Source organism: Zonotrichia albicollis, chromosome 4 (assembly GCF_047830755.1).
Source record: "Zonotrichia albicollis isolate bZonAlb1 chromosome 4, bZonAlb1.hap1, whole genome shotgun sequence".
In the NCBI taxonomy this organism is placed as follows: Eukaryota; Metazoa; Chordata; class Aves; order Passeriformes; family Passerellidae; genus Zonotrichia; species Zonotrichia albicollis.
In genome coordinates this window covers 57236542-57256528 of record NC_133822.1, presented here as the reverse complement: position 1 = coordinate 57256528, position 19987 = coordinate 57236542, and the positions used below count along the sequence as shown (strand labels likewise).

At 36.2% G+C, this 19987-nt stretch overlaps 2 protein-coding genes across 5 annotated transcripts in view; one reads left to right on the top strand and one right to left on the bottom strand.

Moving 5' to 3' along the window:
• LRRN3 (leucine rich repeat neuronal 3) overlaps window positions 1–4942 on the bottom strand; it is a 34483-nt gene extending 29541 nt beyond the window's left edge. For both annotated transcript variants that reach the window (XM_026790364.2, XM_005481991.4), the window contains exon 1: window positions 4359–4942. The gene's annotated coding sequence lies outside the window, so the exon portion shown is untranslated. The remainder of the gene's footprint in view (window positions 1–4358) is intronic.
• The window catches only part of IMMP2L (inner mitochondrial membrane peptidase subunit 2), a 419753-nt gene that overhangs the window by 197784 nt on the left and 201982 nt on the right, over window positions 1–19987 (top strand). The gene's annotated exons all lie outside the window — the stretch shown is intronic.

Sequence of the window (19987 nt, the reverse complement as noted above, 5' to 3'; positions counted from 1 at the left end):
GACTTGTACCTTTTTTATGCAAAATGTTATGGAGAATTTAAAGTATTTCCTGGCAGACTGGTTGCTATTTGCATAACAAGAAATGTCTATTAAAAGACTCTTGGGGTAATATTAATAATCAGCAGACATTTTGAAAAAATATTCCCTGTAGCATTTTATTTTGCTTTGCAGTGTTTACCTCTAAGTACAGATGCTTATTCAGGAAAGAGAAAAGCTAAATGATTTCCTTTGTGCCAGTGTGGTCAAAAAACATATCCCAGTTTGACTGAGACTTTGGGAGCTGGGAGCACAAAAGAGGCAAAATTCTTTTCTACTCTAATACAGAGGTCAGTAGAGTTAAACTACCATTAAATTTGGGGCAGGTATTTTAATGATTTCCAGAAATACAACAACTGAATAGAAATAATGTGAATACAGAGATCTTATTTCCTTTCAATTAGACCACTGCTGCTTGTGGCCAAGCTGAAAGAGACTTGAGATAAATCTTTTGTGAAAAAGAAGTATTTCAAAATGAAGGATAATGGTTTCGAGGATATGCTGAATAAATTTGTGTTTATAAAATGAAACTTCCCCTGTGTTTTAATGTCTGCATTTGTTTTTGCTTTGAAGAAAAGTAAGCAGTTTGGTAAATGCTAGGGGTGAGAGCATGTCTGTAGCATTGATGTTCCACGCATAAAGAATATGAAATCCTGTAGGCAGAGAATTGGATCAAGGAAAATTGTGAATGTAGTTTGTATTTGGCACTCATGAAAATACTCTTTTTCACATGGTGCCATATTGAGCTACTCCATGAAGAACCCAATGCAAAATAATCTTATTGACATCCATACTGGATCTTTCTCTGGTGCAGATGAGTATAGCTCCATGTGCTGTGCTAATAAACATTTTTCAGTTCAGTTCAGTTGAGGATATGACTTTATTGAGGAAAAATTGATGAAATAATTTATAGATTTTTTTGTGTAACACTGAAGGTCATACTGTTGATTTAAATAAGTTCTTGATGAACTACACCATTTCACAATAACGGCTTTTAATAGTTTGTGGACTGGTCAGTTGAATAAGTAAAAGGCACAGTAATTCCTTTTTACAGTTACATTACAGTTTTAATGAGAAGCATTGATTTTTCTCTTAATACTAATATGTTTAATGACCTTTCTAATGACATCTGTCACTACTGTTTCTTCTCAAATTCTACTGGCATTTTCTTTCACTCAAGCAAAGGATTTTAATTACTTGTTGTGTTGTTAGAATGAGAATTAGTATTCTTTTAAAGTAGTATGAAGGCTTGTAGAAGTCATATTCTGTTAAAAAATAATTAGAAACTATCTGATTTTTTTGATCTTCAGAAAAATTTTAGGAACTCTCCATTCCTTTGTCTTCAGAAAATAGTTCCTTGAGTGCTACATGTGAAATTGGTTTTTCATTGTCAGTTTTTGCTTCTTGATATGAAGCTGAGTTTGTGGAATTTGACATGGAAAAGTATGTTAAGGTAGTTTCTGACAATGTCTCCCTCAAGAGTTTTGTTTTCCTTCAGCTTTTAATGGTACTATCTGAAGAAAGAACATATGAATTAACTAAAACAGTAATGTACCATGAAACACTAAAACTATCTATATATAGTTCAAAAAGGTGTACTTTTTCCCTCTGTGGTGACTTTTCTTTCAACTGAAGACAGAGCTGGTCTTGAAAAAGTCTTTTCGTTTTCTACTGCTTATCTTCTTCTATTGTTTTAATACTCTAAAACTTGGCTATTAAATACCAGTCTAACTTTAATTAGAGTGATTGTCAGCAAGCAGCAAAGCTTTTGGCTAGCTTTTAACTATTAATACAATAAAGGTTATAGGTGAGAGTCAAAGAAAGTGGCTCCAACACTCCTAAATGGTTTGCACTCTCTTGCAAATACTTAGTTTTGTTTTCTAGTGACAAAGGACAAGTGATTACAAGTGAAAAGCAGGATGTGAATATTTTCATAAGCTACTCAGTCTTGATCATTTAACAAAAATTATGCATTATATTTTTGGATCTGCATTCCAGCTAGCAATGTTGCTTAATTGATCTGGTCTAATTCAGGTGCAAAAATGAAGTACTCACCCACTTCAGGGTACTCCAAGCAGGCATGCTCTGATGTCATGCTCAGAGCTGCCACCCTAAAAGACGAGACTTTGGGGTTACCATAACAACATCAGCCAGTCGTTGGCTGACACTACAACGTTATTGCAGGAGCTTGGAGGGAGTATTAACCAAAATACAGTCACCACACATTTTGCCTGCTTTGCTGGTTAAGAATGTCTGAGCTGTGTAGAGAAGCTTCATCTACAGCATGTTTTCTGTACATGCATGATTGAAATGGCCACATTTTTCTGAAGCTCTTTGGCATATCTGTATTATATTTTGAAGTAGCACGTTAGAGTATATGTGGCAAAACCCAACATGCATTTCTGTAAAGTTACTCATATTTACTTATTTTCTACATTAAAAATGAATGAGGGTAAACATTCAGAATAGCTGAGAAGATAGTGAGGCATGTAGAAAAAGTTTCCTGAGTAGTCCTTTGCAGACAGGATGAAGAGATCAGAATCAGGTTTTCTCTATTTATTTTATAGCACATTTTGTAAAAATCCAAACGGGGAGCTGGAAATGCTTGTTGTGCACATGCAGTGTGAATGAAAACAGGATATTTAATTAATTAGACCAGAGATTGTGTTTCATGTCATAAAATAAGTCAGCTTGCTTTAAACAGGTTTCACAGACCACCTAAAATAGAGGAAGCAAGCTTGCCAATAGCTGGAGCTAATGCTTCAGTACCTTTCATTTTGTACTCTGAAAAGAAAACCTCTTCTTAAGCTCATTCATTTTCCAGAGGGAATGTCGAACGCCGTGGCATATCGTCAGAGCTGCTTTATTGTCACCATTTACAAAGGTCACCTGAATTAATTGACTTCTTACCATACGTATTGTTAAGCTACCCATTTCCTGACATTTTTGGAAAGGTGACAGTCTTAAAGCCAGTGGCTATCTGTTGATGGTTCCTTCACAGTTTGTTTCTCAAAACACAGTAATTCTAAAATTACAAACAAATAATTACATTGGTGCAAAGGAATAGAATGTTTATGATGTTCTCCAGAGTTCACAGGAGTGAGGGGGCTGAAGGGAGAAAAAGGGGTAGGAGAAATAATCAAAATACTGAGATGTTTTTAATACAGATGTAGTACTCTAAAAAGCAAACAAAAGCATACAGGAAGATGCAGATGGCATTTTTTTCACTTTGAAGCATACATTAGAGGGCTAACTTGTCTTTTTCATGGTTTAAAGTAAAATCTATCTCTGTCTTTCACTGATGCATGAATCACAGATCCATGCTGATGCACTTTACCAAATGTGTTTTCATCTAAAGGATACTGAGGTACTCTGATACTGCATGGAAGAAATGACAGACACATGCATAAGCACAAGCACATTAGGCAACTGTAGTGCTAGCCTGGAATTTTAAGTTGATTAGATTGGTTAAATAGAAAATCACTGATATTTTTCTAGCTCCCTGCATTTGCTGCCTTCTCCTTCCCCCTGTGTTGGGTTCTCTTTCTCATCAGCAGTGCTGGGCAAAAACTCCAGCTAGGCATGTGAAAACAAAGACATGGAAAGCAAAGGCAAACAGTTCTGAGCCTTGCTATACTAGAACAGGCAAAGCTTTTATAGTGATGGATTTAAACACTCTCTTTCCATGTAAATAGAGACACCCTGCTGAGATCCTGTTAATTACCAAAGAAGATTAGAACTCCTCTGCTTAATGTGATCCTTTTTACCTAACGTCAGTTCCAGCTGCATCGGTAATCAGACATTCACAGTGTCCCTTCTGACTGGAAAGGGGATGTTTTTAAGCGAAGTCATTTGCCACAATCCTTAAGATGTAGCCTGGCAGAAATTCAATAACTGTTTGTGATATGCTCATTCAGCCTCATTGCTCAGTGGTTTTTAGGTCTTGACATAAACAGCATTTCCCTTAATCCTAGCACTGGAGAGAGGAAAGGAGTCTGTCCTGTATTTTCTTTTATTGGTTTCAAAGCACAGAGCAAGTGTTTAATTTAATATTGCCTCTGAAACATCAGTGGAAACATTCTTCTTTTATATTTTTTTTATCCTTTGATGTTCTTTCAAGCTAACAAATGCACAGATCTAATGCTATTGCAAGCATGTTTAGATTATCTCTGGCATAAAAAGCATATTGCGTTTGCATTTCTGTTCAGGAAGTAATACATGAAAATACACTAAAAAAAATAACTTTACAAAAAGAGGGAAGGGTAAAGAGTCTAGAAGTTAGATAAAAGTCAGGATAAATTTGAAAATAAAGAGGAACTTACCCTATAATAAGAGTAGTTTCAGAGCTGGAGGAGTTCTTGCATCTCAGTAATTTTGAATCCTTAGTTCAGGTAGCGACATACTTGTATTGAACCCAGAGTCTGTATAGGCGAGCACACACGTACGTGTGGGTGTGAGTCGGTGTGCATGCGTGTGTCTAACAGTCTATAATACAGAGATGTATCTATTGATATCCTGCAACATGAGAGACTCTCGGTGCTGCCAGCTGAGATCCCTTGCGTTTGCCAGGCGCTGTTGCTGCCTGGCTGTCTGAGGCTCGCAATCCAGCGGAGAGAGGAAGGCGGGGGAGAGAGCAGCTCGCTAGCTGCTCCTATTTCTCCTTGTTTCCATGGCGGTTAGCGGCGCTGGGCTGTCACTGCACGGCGCTGCTGTCGGGTGGTCATTGCCAGCGGGGCCGCGGCTCCGCGGGCACAGCGGGCGCCCGGTGCGCGCAGTGCGCGGCGCGCCCGCGGGAGGGGGCCCGGGCCGGGACGGCGCTGCTGCTCGGGCACGGAGCCCGCGCGGCCGGGAGCGCGCCCAGAGCTCCGCCGAGCCCCGGGAGCGGCGGGGCGTGCTGTCCGTCCGGGCACAACGCGCTGGGAGGGCCGCGGTTTCTACCCCCACCCCCTCTTTTATTTAATCTTTTTTTCCCTTTAAGGGATGTTATCTGTACTCAGAACAACTTATTAGGGATCACTGAAGTTCTGCAAAGGCTGCTGTAGTTCAGAGGATACTGTGTCATGAAACCATTCAGGAAAATGTGCTGTGCCTTGCCCCCAGTTTTGGTGCCTTTTTTTTTAATATTTTTTTTAAGCTCAAGATAGGAAAAGATTTTACATATTCTTCCTCTTCCAAATCTTGTCAAATATTACATTTTACTATCTGTGCTTATCATTAGAAGGTAAGAGCAATAATACATCTTCCTGAGAAATAAAATTTCTAAATTAACTCTGAAAGGGGTTGGTTAAATAAGAAGTCAGTTTTTCTCAATCTCTGTTTGAGTCTGTCTTGTGGCCATCCAATTATATAAACAATAGGATGCCCAGATTTTTCCTTCCCTTTCTTTCTTCTTTCTCCCTTTATGCTATCCTCTTTGGTGAATGATTTATTTTTCCCCTGTTTATTCTTTCTATGGCCAAAGGGCATACAAACTATGAAGGTTTTTTAAAATTGTAGAATAATTTCTGATTAGATTATCATCACCCTTTCTGCTAAATACATAGAACAATAAATGAGATAGATGATGTTAGGAAAAGGTTTTTTATCATATATACTGTTTATATGGAAGAAATTACTTTATAATATAATATGATTAATAATGAAGCACAAAGAATTGGTTAGCAACAGGTCAAAAAGAAGAAAATGTTGGATCTCTTGCGTGAATTCAGTCCCACAGCCCTGAGCAAGTCAGGCCACCCTCTAGTGGACTGAAGTGAGATGTAGTTCTCATTTCACACTCATCTGCTTTGAAGAAAGGCTCACAATCTTGTCTAATAACAGTATGAATATTTTCTGAAGATTAGAAAGAATGGTGTGAATTAGTGTACTTTTTGCTATAGCAATAGCACCAGAATTTTACAATAAAATGGTTGCTATTTTATGAATACTGAGTCTCATCTCAATTCACTTTGGATCAGATCTTGGACTGCATTATTTTTGTTTTTATTTAGGAAGAAAATAATTTTAATCTTCATACAATCACTTATTATGAAAATTGAATTAAATGAATGCCACCATTCTGAATAAATTTCAGGTTGTTACAATTCGTTAGGGCAAATTTTACAAATCTACTCCTGTTAGACTCACTTACACTGTGGCTATATTAAAGCAGTCTTTTCCTTCTGCCTCAAATTTTTGAGTGCTGCACTTAAGCTAGCTACAGTGAACAAAGATTTAAATTTTTTCAAAGATGTGTGCTGTTCATTTTTCACTCATCCAACTGAGTGGGACTGTTTTATGGATGAAACAATAGCATTTATTTGACTGATTAGCTGCAAATAGGTGAGATACTCTAGGCTAGGGAAAGGCCAAATGGTCTTTTTATTTTCTCTCATTCTTTGTTATGGATATTCAAATTTTTTCTAATGTGAGCTAAAGAGTTATTATGAAAAAGTTGGGGCAAACCCATCTTTGGTTACTTTTCAGGTCTTCTTGCCTGAGGTTGGGACAGGGAAAATTAAGATCAGAAAGATGTCACATCATTTTTCTGTAGCCTCAGGGCTCACTGGTGAAACCTTGTTTTTCCTTTGCCCCCACGAGGTGGCTCTTGGAGCCTCTGATCGATGTGATGTTCACCACCATGAGCTGCAAATTCAACCCATTTTAAACTTCCAAGTCAGCCTTTAAGCTTTCCCTGCTGCACAGCCTAATGTCCTGTGTTGGATGGGATAATGCTCAGGATGTTTTTGAGTAAGTACAACCCAAAGCCAGAAGAGTAAGACCTCTTGCCATGGTAGCTCCCACAAAAAAAATGGCAATTCTTCCTGATCTCAGCCCCCTCCTACCTTGCCCCCACAAAAGATATTAACCTGTGCTAGAGGGGTGGGGTTTTGGGGGCAGTAAAAGACAAGAATATTTCAAAAAGTTTGGGCAAAGTTGAAAATGATCCTTTAAAGATGATTAAAAACTGCTAGATTTCATATCTCATCCAGTGGAGAAACAGATGATCTGGAGAAAGGTAAAAAGATAGGGACTATCTATGTGAAATCATTCTTGGGTTTTGCCCCTAGCCTCTTCATGAACTCGCTGTCATTCATTCAAAATTTGGCTTTCTAATTAACATGAGAATCATGCAAAAACATATTCAGTGATTTGACATGTGAAATTAAGATTAGAGAAGTGCTTCATTTTGGTTGATTGGTATGGACTGTGTAATTAGAGGGCTAGATAATTAAATCAACTAAAGTATACTTGCATAAAGAAAGTGAGTTCTTATGATAGACTATATATGCAATTAAAGTACTTCCTTGATAGGCATACATTTACATATTAGTTAAAATGTTATTAAATCATACTAAAATTCTGTTTTGTAAAAAAAGTGAAGTAATTGAATTTTATTATTTAGGTAATGCTAAAGAATATTTTTTAAAACTATCTGCAGGAGAAAAGTATCTTTTATAACCAAAACAATTATGATTATTAAAGTTCATTAAGTTATTTTTCTGCTAATTTCACTGTGATGCTTGATGGTTTTAAAATAGCAATGTAATCAATTTTATGAAAATCATATATATAGCTTAATAGGTAACAGGATAGGAAAAAATTCTCTCAGACTGATAGAGAGACAATGAAATTAATGCAGACTAACTCCAGCAATTTATTTAGCATGCATTTTATCTGATTACTAAGTTCACATTAAATAAACTAAGTAATTATTTGTTTTTAATGGGCGATAAACACAATCCATAAATTCCTTCGTTATTTAAATACAATGATTTTGTGTCTGCATTTTTTTTCAAAATTGGAAAATTATTTCAAAACTTTTCCCCCTTTTTCATTATGTAGAAAGGCAGAGCATCCTTGGGCTTCCATATCCTTTTTTCCTGGTTCAGGATTACCCATGACCATTTCTAGTGTTTTCAGTCTGTGAGAACACAGCTCTGTTTAGAATGCAGCAAGTGTAGTTAAAAACTGTAATAAATACTGTGCAGTTACAGTAAAAATACCACAACTATTTGATTTAAAATCTAAGATGACACACTTTATATCAGAAATTGGAAATAATTTTTCAAGCATGTATTCATACAGATTATGGCCATGTGTAAAAGAGACAACACTTTTGGAACATCTTTATCACTTATGACTACATGTGCTCCTATCCTGGTTTCTGAGGCATCATGACTAAAAGGAAGAGGCTCAGTTGTGGCTTTTCTCACTTTCTTCTTGTAGCCCATTGAATAAAAAAGAGGTGAGCTGGTGGGGTTTTGTTTGACAGATTAATTCTCACCAGTTCTGCAAAGCACGCCTTTTTATATCTTCCATGTGGGTTGTGGAGTATTTTTTTCTGAGTGAAGGTCAGTTTCAAAGAAATCTGTGTTGTGGCATCATCTGTTAATTTATTAATTGACTTACAATTTATAGCTGGTTGTCATTGCATGATTTGCCTGGAAGACCACCCCTTCATGTAACCCTGTTCTGCCAGCATTTTCAGTGCAATGTTATCAATCTGACATTGTCATGTGCATTTGACAACCTTGCATTGTCATGGCAAGACTATTGATGTTTTCCTAAAAGGATTATGCTGCCATAAAGCAAGTTTTATTAATATGTATCTTTCCAAAATTGAATCTTTTTTTTTCAGTGATAAATAGAAGAAAAATTTCTGGCTCTTGTTCTTTGTCTTTTTGGAGATGAAAGGCTTGTTGCCAACAATGAATTCAAATTTCTAGAGTTTCACTTCGTAATGAAAAATGCTGTATCAGATTACTTAACCTGTTATGAAATTTCTTTTATCAGATCTGAGAGTTAGTGTTGATATAATAGAGCAAAAGTGGATGGAAACAAATCTGTAAAGAATTTCACACAAGGAAAAATTCACTTATGCACAAAGCCCCAGTTACTTCTTTAAATGCTATGTAGGTAGTAGGTGCAATATGACTTGGCAAAATCTGGAACTCCATAGTAAAGAGCCTTATACTACAGGCAAATTCAGTCATGTGCGATGGAGTTGAATGAAAGCAGGGGTAAGGAGCTGATCTTGGTGATCTAGGAGATATTTCCTATTCCAGAAAACTTGCCTATTTATGTAGTAACTATTTTCTATGAAACAAAAACTATGAGATCCCAGGAAAAAGCTATAGTCTCTTTCCTCATTATAGATCCCAGAGCCATAGTCAGCCTTATGCAGGAGTGGCTTGAGGTCTGAAAAATCTTAACAAGTTTTATCCCTACTGGGTCCAGCACAGGTGCATATCTGAGTTCTAATTTTCATCCTTGACCCTATTCTAATAGGCGAGAATCCCTGGCATACCCGTGTCTGCAGAAGGCTGGAAGTGAGTCACACATAGCAACCACAACCTTGCTGCGTCACATGGGATTCTTAATGAAGACGCAGTAGTAAAAAGCAGCTAGAGAATCCTTATATGCAGCTGGATAAGGCTGATGAAATATCTGTAAAGCAATTTTCAAGCTCAGTATATATGTTTAAAAATTGATTTCATCTCACAAAGTTTATGTCTTGTGGTGACATCTCAGGTTTTGTAGCCTTTGTTAATTGGATATAACTTACTGAGATCTCTGTGGTGGATCTTTAGAACTGAGATACCTTTGTAGATTTCTGAAGGATCTGCTTGTTTGTGATCCTTGTTTGTGGGAGCCAGAATGTACACGGAATATAGCAGTCAGTGTCGTAGCTCTTGGAGCTAATCTGGATCTAAGGCTGAGGAAGAAAATAGTGGCAATAGTGATTTGAATGTAAGGCCTAGAATTTCCATCCTGCTGTTAATTTGTTGTAATTGGATGGTGATAGGTCTGGAAATTTCTCTCCTTACAGAGGAGCCATTTTCCTTTTCTTTGCTCATATCTTTTTGCCTTTCTATGGAACATTAACTGATACTTTTGTCTGAAACAGGTTTGTACTTTTTCTGTTGACACTGTGATGTGGCAAATAGTATGTGATCAGTGAAAGGGAACCTCCTTCTCCCAGTAAAAAAATTATTTTAAATTTAGCCATCTTCCCTGATAATGCCACATTTGTGGCAATAAACGTGATATATAGTGTGTGTTTCTCAAGGGCAGATCTTCAGACTTGAATTTTTTAACTTTTTTGATGAAACTAAAAAAACTATTCTTGTTACATTTTATTGTGGTTTAATATTAAAATGGGTGGATAACAATAGAAATTCTAAATTATCTACTTTTCATACCTATTTACACAAGAGCTGTATTGGTGACTTAGAAAACTTTAGAGTCACTAAGCTAAATATTAGAACTAGAATGTCATTTTGCTTTTAGTTACTTTTACTCTGAGAGACTGAGAGAGGTATCAGTTATTTTCCCATGCCATCAACAGCATGAATTTGTTGTGGTGATGACAAGAAAGAGCACGAATAAGTGCAATGTGTGCTCAAAATATGGTTACCTAATGTTAATTTGAATAAAGTACACTAAACTATGGGAGTGTAATGAGCAACCAAGGGAAGCCCTTAGTAATACAATTTCATTTTTTTCGACTTGCAGATCTAGAAAATTAATTAAAAGGTCACTGTAACATAGAACATCCATACTGATTAAAACCCAAACAGTGTAACTAGGAATGCAGTAAATGTTTTCCCTCATCTCTAGTTTCACTTCCAAATACTGTACACATTAAATATTTTTATTTAAATGTAAAGCTATCTTTAAATCAATAAGCTGGGGGTAGAAAGGCTCATGTACACCATGACTTACTCTGGAGGAGGAGTTGTTTCAGAGGCTTTCACATACTTTCCATTACTAAGGAAACCACTTATTTTGTCTGTGCATGTTTTGAATAGATCTCTCATTTGAAGTCTGGTGCTCAGACACAGGATTGCATTGTAGCACTGAGAAAGAAGTAAAGGAAACAAAAGAGGCATAAAACCACTCCATCTTTAGGGAATATAGCATATTGTATGACATGCTTATGAAAGTGTAGATATCTATATCTGAGAAATCTGTCTATATAGGTATGCATTTTAATTATTTTGATCCTACAAAAAGCAACATGAAAATATTAATAGATTAGGCAGGGAAAGCAGATCTTATTACTCCTGTTCTTTGTATGCCTCTATTGTAAGGACAGTAGAAAAACATGGTGCACCATTTTGGTAGCCACAAATATGAGTCCTGATTTTCAATTCCTGAAACAAAACATGGTGTGAGATCAAAGTAGAAAGAAATTCCTATCCATGGTTTTGGATAAAAAAAGCTGCAAGGATAGCTCTGCATTCAACAGCTGATCAAACCTTTGCTTGCAAAATGAGTCTGTTTTGGCAAAATTCTTGATGAAATGCAAGACCTGACTGCAAATACACACCAAACCGTATTTATACATATGTTAGAGTTGTGTCAGCACATTTTCCCTACATGAATAGCACATATATTCTGTGCTGACCAAACACTTGACCAACAATTGAATTAATTACCCTCTATTACCAATTATGTATGCTCAGTTGATATGCTCAGAATCAAAAATGTTGTCATAGTACAGTCAGATGAATCTGGCTTGATATGTTTAAAGTATAAGCATTTAAATAACTTGCAACTGATTTCAAAGTATCCTCAAAGCTGAGAATTGTTCACAAAGAAGTTCAAAGTGTCAGAGAAATGTAGAAATCCAGATTACCAGAGATCTGTAGCGAAGTCAAGTTACTGGCTAATAAATGTTCTTATTCATCATGTTCTGCTATATGGGTTAGTTTATCATATAGTTATCATATAATCATTAGTTTACAATATAATTTTTTTGTAAAATCGTATAATTTTTTTGCAAAACAGTAGAGAAAATTGAAGACAAAGATGGAAATTCCCATTTTCAAGGGCTACAGAGCCCTGGACTCTGTAGGGTCATGTGACAATAAAAATCATGCTATAGAAAATTAATTTCCCCTATGTTTTATTTGTGCTTTAATGCCATATTTTGAAATTAAGGAACTTAAGTCATCAGTTATTACTATCTGATATGTCTGATGAATGATTATTTGTAATATATGTTGCATATTTCATGAGCCACTTTGGGTGACAAAAGTTTACTTTTAAAGCTAATATGCCTCAAAGGGATTTATGTGTGTGTTTATGTGCACAATTAATAATCAGCCTGTCCCTATAGATTTTTTGCAGTAACTCATTGACTGTTAAAAGCATGGGAAAATGACCGCTGTGGTAAAGCTGACAAGTCCTTTTCTTGACTTAGGTGAATACTTTTGGGTGAAGCAAAATAAATTAAATTACATAGAGATATAAGGACTCATTTGCCTTGGTTAAGAAATATCAATTTTTAATATTTCAGAATATTTGTGTTATTTCAATACTGTAGAGGCTATGTTTACTTTCTACTGTTGAATTGCAAGAATTCACAACACATCTCAAGGAACACTAAAAGCATTGCTCTTCATTATCCTTTAGTATATGTCTGCAGCAAGAAATGAAATCTTCAGTGTTTGGTAATACTGATCATTTCCTTTATGGTGTAACTGGTGTGTTTCCAAGGGAGTGCATTCAGCCTGTAACTCTCATCAGTATTATCATAAAAGAGATGAAGTAAAAAAAAATTAAAATAAAATAACAGGGATAGTTACTTTCAGAGAAAGTTAACATCTGCTGTCTTAAAAGACTATTACCTGGTGTGGAGCGGGACCATTTGATACTGAGAAATAATTAGGAGTTAATAATTTAATTGGAAATTCTAATTACCACAGAAGAGGAGCTAAAATTTTGGTAAAATTTAACTATTTGGTAATTTTGTAAAAGTGTCATATGAAATGCAGTAGATCATATAACTTATTGCCAAGTAAATATTTTGATGACATCATGGGACAAGAAGGCAAAGGACAGGTTGAATGGGAGAAGGAGGGTGGTTTTCCCACAATAAGCAGCTCAGAGGGACATAGGAGTATAATTCAGAAAGACTGCTTGGACTTTAATAATAGAAATGGGATTATACTCTAAGTAGTTGATAATGGAAGGTCAATTGGAACCAATAAAATTGAATTCTGCTTTAAATTGTGAGCATATTAGAAATAACTGAGAAGGAGAACATATCTCTGTATTACTGGTTGACCAAGAGGTAAGAGCTCACAGCTCTGAGCACAGCTGTGAAAAGAAGCAAATATATCTGAGGATGCACCAGGATTTTTGTGCATCAGAGTTGTTCCAGGAGCAATAAGTAAGTGGCCACTTCACTTAGAATAATTAATTCAGTTATGATTTTTTTGTGCTTGAAAATCATATGAACTCAAAATGGAACACATGCAATTAAATACTATTCAGGTGACAGCAGAGCCCACATTACAGAGGGGTTTATAAAACCTTGTCTTGTGTAACGTAGGAGAGTCAGGGGAAAATAAGATTCCTGCTGATAAATACATCCTGCTGGTACATAATGAGGAAAAGGTAGCAAAAAGAACAAAATTTGTGTGTGACTGTGATTAAATTTAAGTCTGGTTTTTTTTTTTTTTTTCCCCTGTGAGTCATCACATCCTGGGATAAATTTCCAGTGGAAATACTTTGGGTAGAAAATCAAAGCAAGAGCAATCCAAACCAACCACGAAATAAATGAAATAAATCACTAGCAAAAGAAAAAAACCCAAACCCTCTTCAGAGATACTGATTGGCATAGTTATAAAAGAGGTGTGTTTACAAATAGCTGACTTCATGCCTACAGAAGAAGCAGCTAAATTTAACATTTTCAGAAGATCTTTCCAGTCCTTTTTTGCTTATAAAAGAATAAGCCTACTTATCAGATTTCTATATAAATCTAGTCCTTACCTGTGTGTTCCAAACTCTTTTTGATAATTTTGATTTTTGTGACAGTGGGAATTTCTGACTCCTCAACTGGTGGGAATACTCATTTTTTCAGTGTTAAAACAGCTTTTCTCAGTATTTACTCAGGTAAGAATAAATAAAGAAAATATGAATTTAGTATTTTGCATTTACTTGCAATTATATAGTAGTGGGTTACCTGTCTCTGCATGAAAACAGTTCAGTGGCACTACAGAAAGTTCAGAAGTAAAAAAGGAAACTAATATCCATATTTGAGTCTTTTATTTTCTAGATATTTTATTTTCTTATACTTTTCTTGATAGTTCTGGAAACAATAATCTTTTTTGATAATACTCTCTAGAACAAATTGTCAGGCTTTTAATTATCCAAAAATTTGTTCCAAACTGCCACTTTGATTACTAAATAGAATCCTCTCTCAGCTGGTCAAATACTCTTATAAGTTTCTTTCTCTGGTTTTTTGTTTGTTCATTTGGGTTTTTTATTGTGACAGATAATCTTAGTTCAGCTACAAAGAAGTAGCAAAAAAGCCTTAAATGCACAAAAAAATTCATATAAGGCTGACTGTTTTGTATGCAAAGTCCTATAGCCCCAAAATTGTCTAACTTTTTTTAGTGTGATCTTTAGATCTATTAGCACTCCTAATTTTGCTGACATCTACTTTTTCTTTGAGTACTGTAAGAAATAGCTATAATAAATCCACTTTTTAGATACAGCTGTATTTCTTCCTTGGGCCTTAGGTTGAATTTTCCTTAGCTAATAGGCCATTCATATGTTCAGCCATCTCCTGAAGTGGCTTTAATAGGCAGGTGCATTAACTCATTTCATATTTTTCTACAGAGAGAAATTCATCAAGGTAACAAACTTGATGATGGAAGAGCGTATTCCTCTCATTACTGCTAATTCGAATGTTATGCCAAATAGGCTTTCAGGAACCAGAACACAGATAGTTATGGCCTTAATGAAATAGTAATAACATTCAAACTGGAAACCCAAGAAGTTAAAATGCATGGGTCGAAGAGGGAGAAATCAAACTGCTGATACATATTTCCTAACTGTACTCACAGGACACATATTTTTGTCGTGGCTTCTGTTATGTCACATGGAGAATATTGAACTAAACATAAAGGAGACTCAATATTGCTATTTAAAAATGTGCCTCAGGAGTAGCCTAAATGGGGAATAATTTCGTGCATCAGGCAGGAGAACTAACTTTTGACCAGGAGAGGAAATTCTAGTAATTCCATTAATTTCACTAATCTCTCCTGAGACCGTCCTGGTTCTGGGTATGAGTGCAGCTACTTTTGGAGAGAAGCCAAACTTCATTGCTGCCTACACTGCATTTAAAAGCCTTTAATTGAATATTCCTAACTGAGCGAATTATAAACTACCTTAGGCTTTGAATCTCACTTTCCACAGATTCATCTTTCCTGTGCCCATTTTTTTCCTCCTCTTTGTGATTGTGCAAAGAACATGCAGTTCCTTTCTCACACCCTGCCCCTAATTTTTAGAAAAAGCAGTTGACCTTTCTTTTCTCTGAAGTCTTCCCTACTGACTCTTTTGGTCTTTGTCTTTGCTAGCTTCTGTTCAGAGGGATGCAGATTTCAATCCTCTGCTTCCTCTTTCAAGGTGTCTTATGCATCACACACTTTCAAGGATGTCAGAGGCTGGTCTATATGTAATCTATTCCTTCCTTTGGCTGTGGCGGAAAGATTCCTGAAAGCTTGGCTTAAACACTAAGGTAGTGTTTAAGACTGAGGTAGTCTGGCTTAGTAGGGCTCAACACATGGCCAGTCTGACCCTAGGACATTGCTGTCAGCCTAAGACCTGCTTAATGGGCTCTGTTTCTGTGGATTTCCCTTTGAAGGAAAGGATGTGCATGGGACAAGCTTGAGAAGCACTTATGGATAGGTGCTGCCTAAGCAACAGCTGCCCCTCACTCTCCTGGAGTCAGCTGCTACACCCCCAGTTCTCAGTTTAAATCATGGAAAGGTAAAATTGTGGATGCAGTCCATTCTTCTTCTTTTTGGCCAAAAATAGTTGAAGCAAGGTATGTTAATTTTTCATGGGTGAATGTTTTGGAAGCATGTAAGGCAAATTGATTGAAATGTCTGTATCCTGGCTTGGATGAGGAGAACTTTTACATGGCATGCACCAGTATGGCTTTTTCTTTGCCCATGATAAGTGCAACTGTACTCTAAGGGTTCTAGGATGCTGATGGCACCAAATATTCATTGCCACTCCAGAGAAGCCTTGACTAAGTCTCTGCCTTGATTAAATTTTTGTTCCACAGAGCTTGAAGGCCTATGCTCATAATTTACTAAAAACCACTTTAATATTTATTTAAAACTGGTCTGACATCTTCAGTATATTTATGATCAACACCTATTTCTGTGCTTTAAATAAATGTTCTGCATTTTGCTTTTTTAAAAAAGTGAATCTAAAGTTTATCATCTTGACTAAGGAGGAATATGAATTATTATCTCTATTCTTTAGTTTTTATGGTTCTTCTGTGTCAACCTTAGTGGCAAAGGATTTTAAAAGCAAATCAAATAGCAACAATATTTTTTTCCCTCTCTTCATATGCAGGAGAGTTAAGGTATGCCAATTAAGTGAGTTCAGTACCAGAAATGGGCAGAGTACAAAAAGGTCTGGAATTTAAAACCTAGTGTCCCAGCACATAACTTGTCTCTTGCACAGGTTTGTAACTGAGAATTACTAGTTTTACCTGCATTAGTTTGGGCATAAATGTGTCACAACCTTTAAATAGTATGATTCATCAACCATTTCAGAAGAGCTGTAGTATTCCAGAGCTCTACAATGCATGGAAAATATTTTTGTTCTGAGAACCATACTTCTATTGTTTTACCTCTGTGCAGTTCCTGTGAATATTAAAATTTTCATAGTCTTTTAAAAGGGTTTAAAGAAGGAGAGAAACTGCTTTTAAACAATGAAATAATATAGTTTTTTTTTTTTTTTTTTTTTTGGAAAGCATTCAATAGGCTCTATAAACACATACCTTTAATACTATATAATTCTGTATTTCAGTAGTTCAGTGGGATAATGCACTGGTTCTTTGAAGAGCTTGTGGAAATGAAACATTTAGCATCAGCATCATGGAGCTTAATAGGAAGTTAATTTGCAGTTATTTGTTGATAACATCTCAAGGAATCACAGAATCCTTCTCACTTTCACTGACAAATCATTCCCAAACATACTTGTAGGGAATGAGACAGATGTTGTAGTAAAATGTTCTACATGATTGGGTTCAGAACTAAAATTGTAGAAAGAAAAATTTACTACTGGTTTACTTGAAGCCATGAAAAATCTGAAATGGAGGCTTTCAGGGCACCAATTACTGCATATGCTGTGGTCACTTTTCGAAGGCCTGTTGTAAAATCAATTTATTTTGCTTGGAAACCAAATTACCCATAAGCTAAAAAAAAAAAAAAAAAGTGAGGCACATATAAACATATAAAGCTGGGAGGCATCTAAATAAAAAGCCAGGTAAACTGTTAGTTTTGTTTAAGAGAAGTTGTGAATTACTGATTTTAGTGTGATCAGAAGTTCACCTGTAAGTTTAAGAAATATTTATACAAAGGTATTTTGGAAAGAGGAATAGGGGAAATAAGCTATTTTGAGATCTACAACTCATTAACACTTAATTTTCTGCATATCATACTGAATGGAATTTACTGTAATCCTGTTTCTGTCCTGCTATTTTTTGTATGTGTGCATCTGTGTATGTGTGTGTGTGATTTGAATTTCTACTGAAATTTGTTTTAGATAACATAAGTGTATCTGCAGTTGACACTATCCCAGTACTTGGCTAGAGTGTTAAATCAGCAAAACCACTGAAAATTATATTTTAGATTGGAATGGAAGAACAGCAACATTTTGATCAGTAAAACTGCCCTTGATTACTATTTGTACAATTACCTGCAACAGCAATAGTAGGGTGCATGCCGTTAAAATAGAAATAAAAATGTATGTTTTCATAAGGATATAAGGTGGCTCGGAAGAGATAAATTTGTTAAGTCTTAATCCTGGAATCCATTTCACACATTCACAACAGTACTTTACATGTAACAGGAGACTTGATTAGGAGCACAATAAATTTATCTGCTGGGTACTGTTACATTGTTATGCTTAGAAGTTGTGTCCTTTACCTTCCACTTTATTACAGTTTCATTAGTTTGTTTCCTATGTTAGTATTTGGCAGTATTGCCTGTTGTTTTCATTTATTCCAAACAAAGAAAATTGACATCCAGAGTAAGAACATGTTCTGGTACCTCTAATACTTCTTTTGAAAAGGGAAGTTAATTCTAACTGCTCCTTGTGTGTTTTTCAGTTTTGAAGTAGTGCTGAGTTTGAGTGGGTTTGCAAGTTGTACAAATTTTGGCCTTCAAGTAAACACCACTTAGTCTTTTTAATAACTTTTCTGTATTGCCAAAAGGTTAATTGTGTCAGAACCTGTTTTCCATTCTCAAGTCATGTAATAACGGTGGGACGGTTTCTCAGCTGCCACCTTGGAGATGGAGTTTGTTTCACAAGTCTCACTCTATTGCCTTCTGTCCTCATTAAACTTTCATGATTTTTTAAAGCAGAAGTTTTTCTTTGTACGAGTAACTAATTAAGTCATAAATATTTGGACAAGAGATTTATTGAATGATAGATTTCTATATGGGCAAGTATGCCTACACTCTAATGCAACAAGATGGTCAATGCCTATTTCAGTGCTGCAGAGTGATGTTGCAGTATATTTCTTCTCTTCTGCTGAAGGAAGGAAATATTTTTTCCCTGAACTTTCCTAATTGACCCATTGGGCAATCACAATTACCATAAGCTCATATTGTGGAGTCTGGCTGAGTGAATAATTTAGATCTTCCCAACTCCTAAATACCTTTTGGACAATTAACTTGGTATATTGTTTTTAACACTGAGTAGCAGTAACTTGGTATATGAAAAGCAACTAAAATTTGTTGCTTAGTTGTTCATTACTGATACATCATATTCTTAGTTTGTATGACAATCCATTGATAAAACAACTGAAAGGAGAAGAGATGGAAAAGAAAAGAGCTGCATGGTTCTCCCTCCATGTCTCTCTCCTGCTGAGTGTTCCTGTCGGACTGCATACATGCATGCAGTCACTCGCAGTGTCTCAGGCAGTCCTTGGCTCCGAGGTGGGTGCAGGTGGCAGTTCACAAAGGGACTGAGAAATGCCCAGAGCAGGAGTGCGCTGCTGGAAGCAGGGAGGAGGAGCAGTAATTACACAGAAAGGAAAAAGTGATGAAAATGATCCGGTCCTTTGAAAGCAGCAAGCTCTTACCAGTCTGGTACTGAGCCGTAAAACAACCTTTGCAGATTAACTTCCTGGTTGCAGTTTTTCCAACCTTTTGGCACTGTCAGCTGCGTTCCCACCCCCTCCACAGGCTCTCCTGTCTGACCCTTTGCTTAGCCCTGTCAGGATCATGGCAACAGGTGAATGATGATCTACGTTCTCAGCATCCTGAAGCAGTGCAATGAGTGATGGATCGAACAAGTGCTGCAGCCAGCAGAAGATAAAGGCTAATAGCAAAGAGAAGATTATGGCAGGCAGCTGTTAGACAGGCTGAGGCTAGTGAAGGACTACTGGGTAATGTGTCTGGAGCAGGCTGATGTGTCTGTGTGTTGAAAGAAGCACATCCTCCCTTCTGGGCTTCTTTTTGCCCTCACGTTCACTGTTTGCAGAAATTGTATGATAAACTGGATAGGGGAGCCAATATACAGCCACACTTTTTTCCACTCTTAGATTAGTTTAATTCAGATAAGTGCTACTGAAATTCATATTGAACTGAGGCCTAACTTGGAGGCAATAGGAAATATTTCTCTGAGTGCAAAAATTAAGGCTGGAAAATGAGCTGATAGAAAATGAAGTGTAAGTCAGATTAGAAAGTGAGAGAAGGAAGGGTGAGTGAAACAAAAAGTGTGTAGTACAAAGTCTAATTAGGAAATAATATGATTTTTCTGTTGTAAGCTGGGAGTTATAATTGAAAGTGTCAGAGGAAGAGAGAAATCTGGCTTTATAGGTCTCAGAGTGACTAAAGCTGTAAGTGTGACTTTGCAATGAAAAAAGATAAGTGTAAAGACATATCAGGATGTATTACAGCATTTTTAGAAGTGGAAAGAAAATATT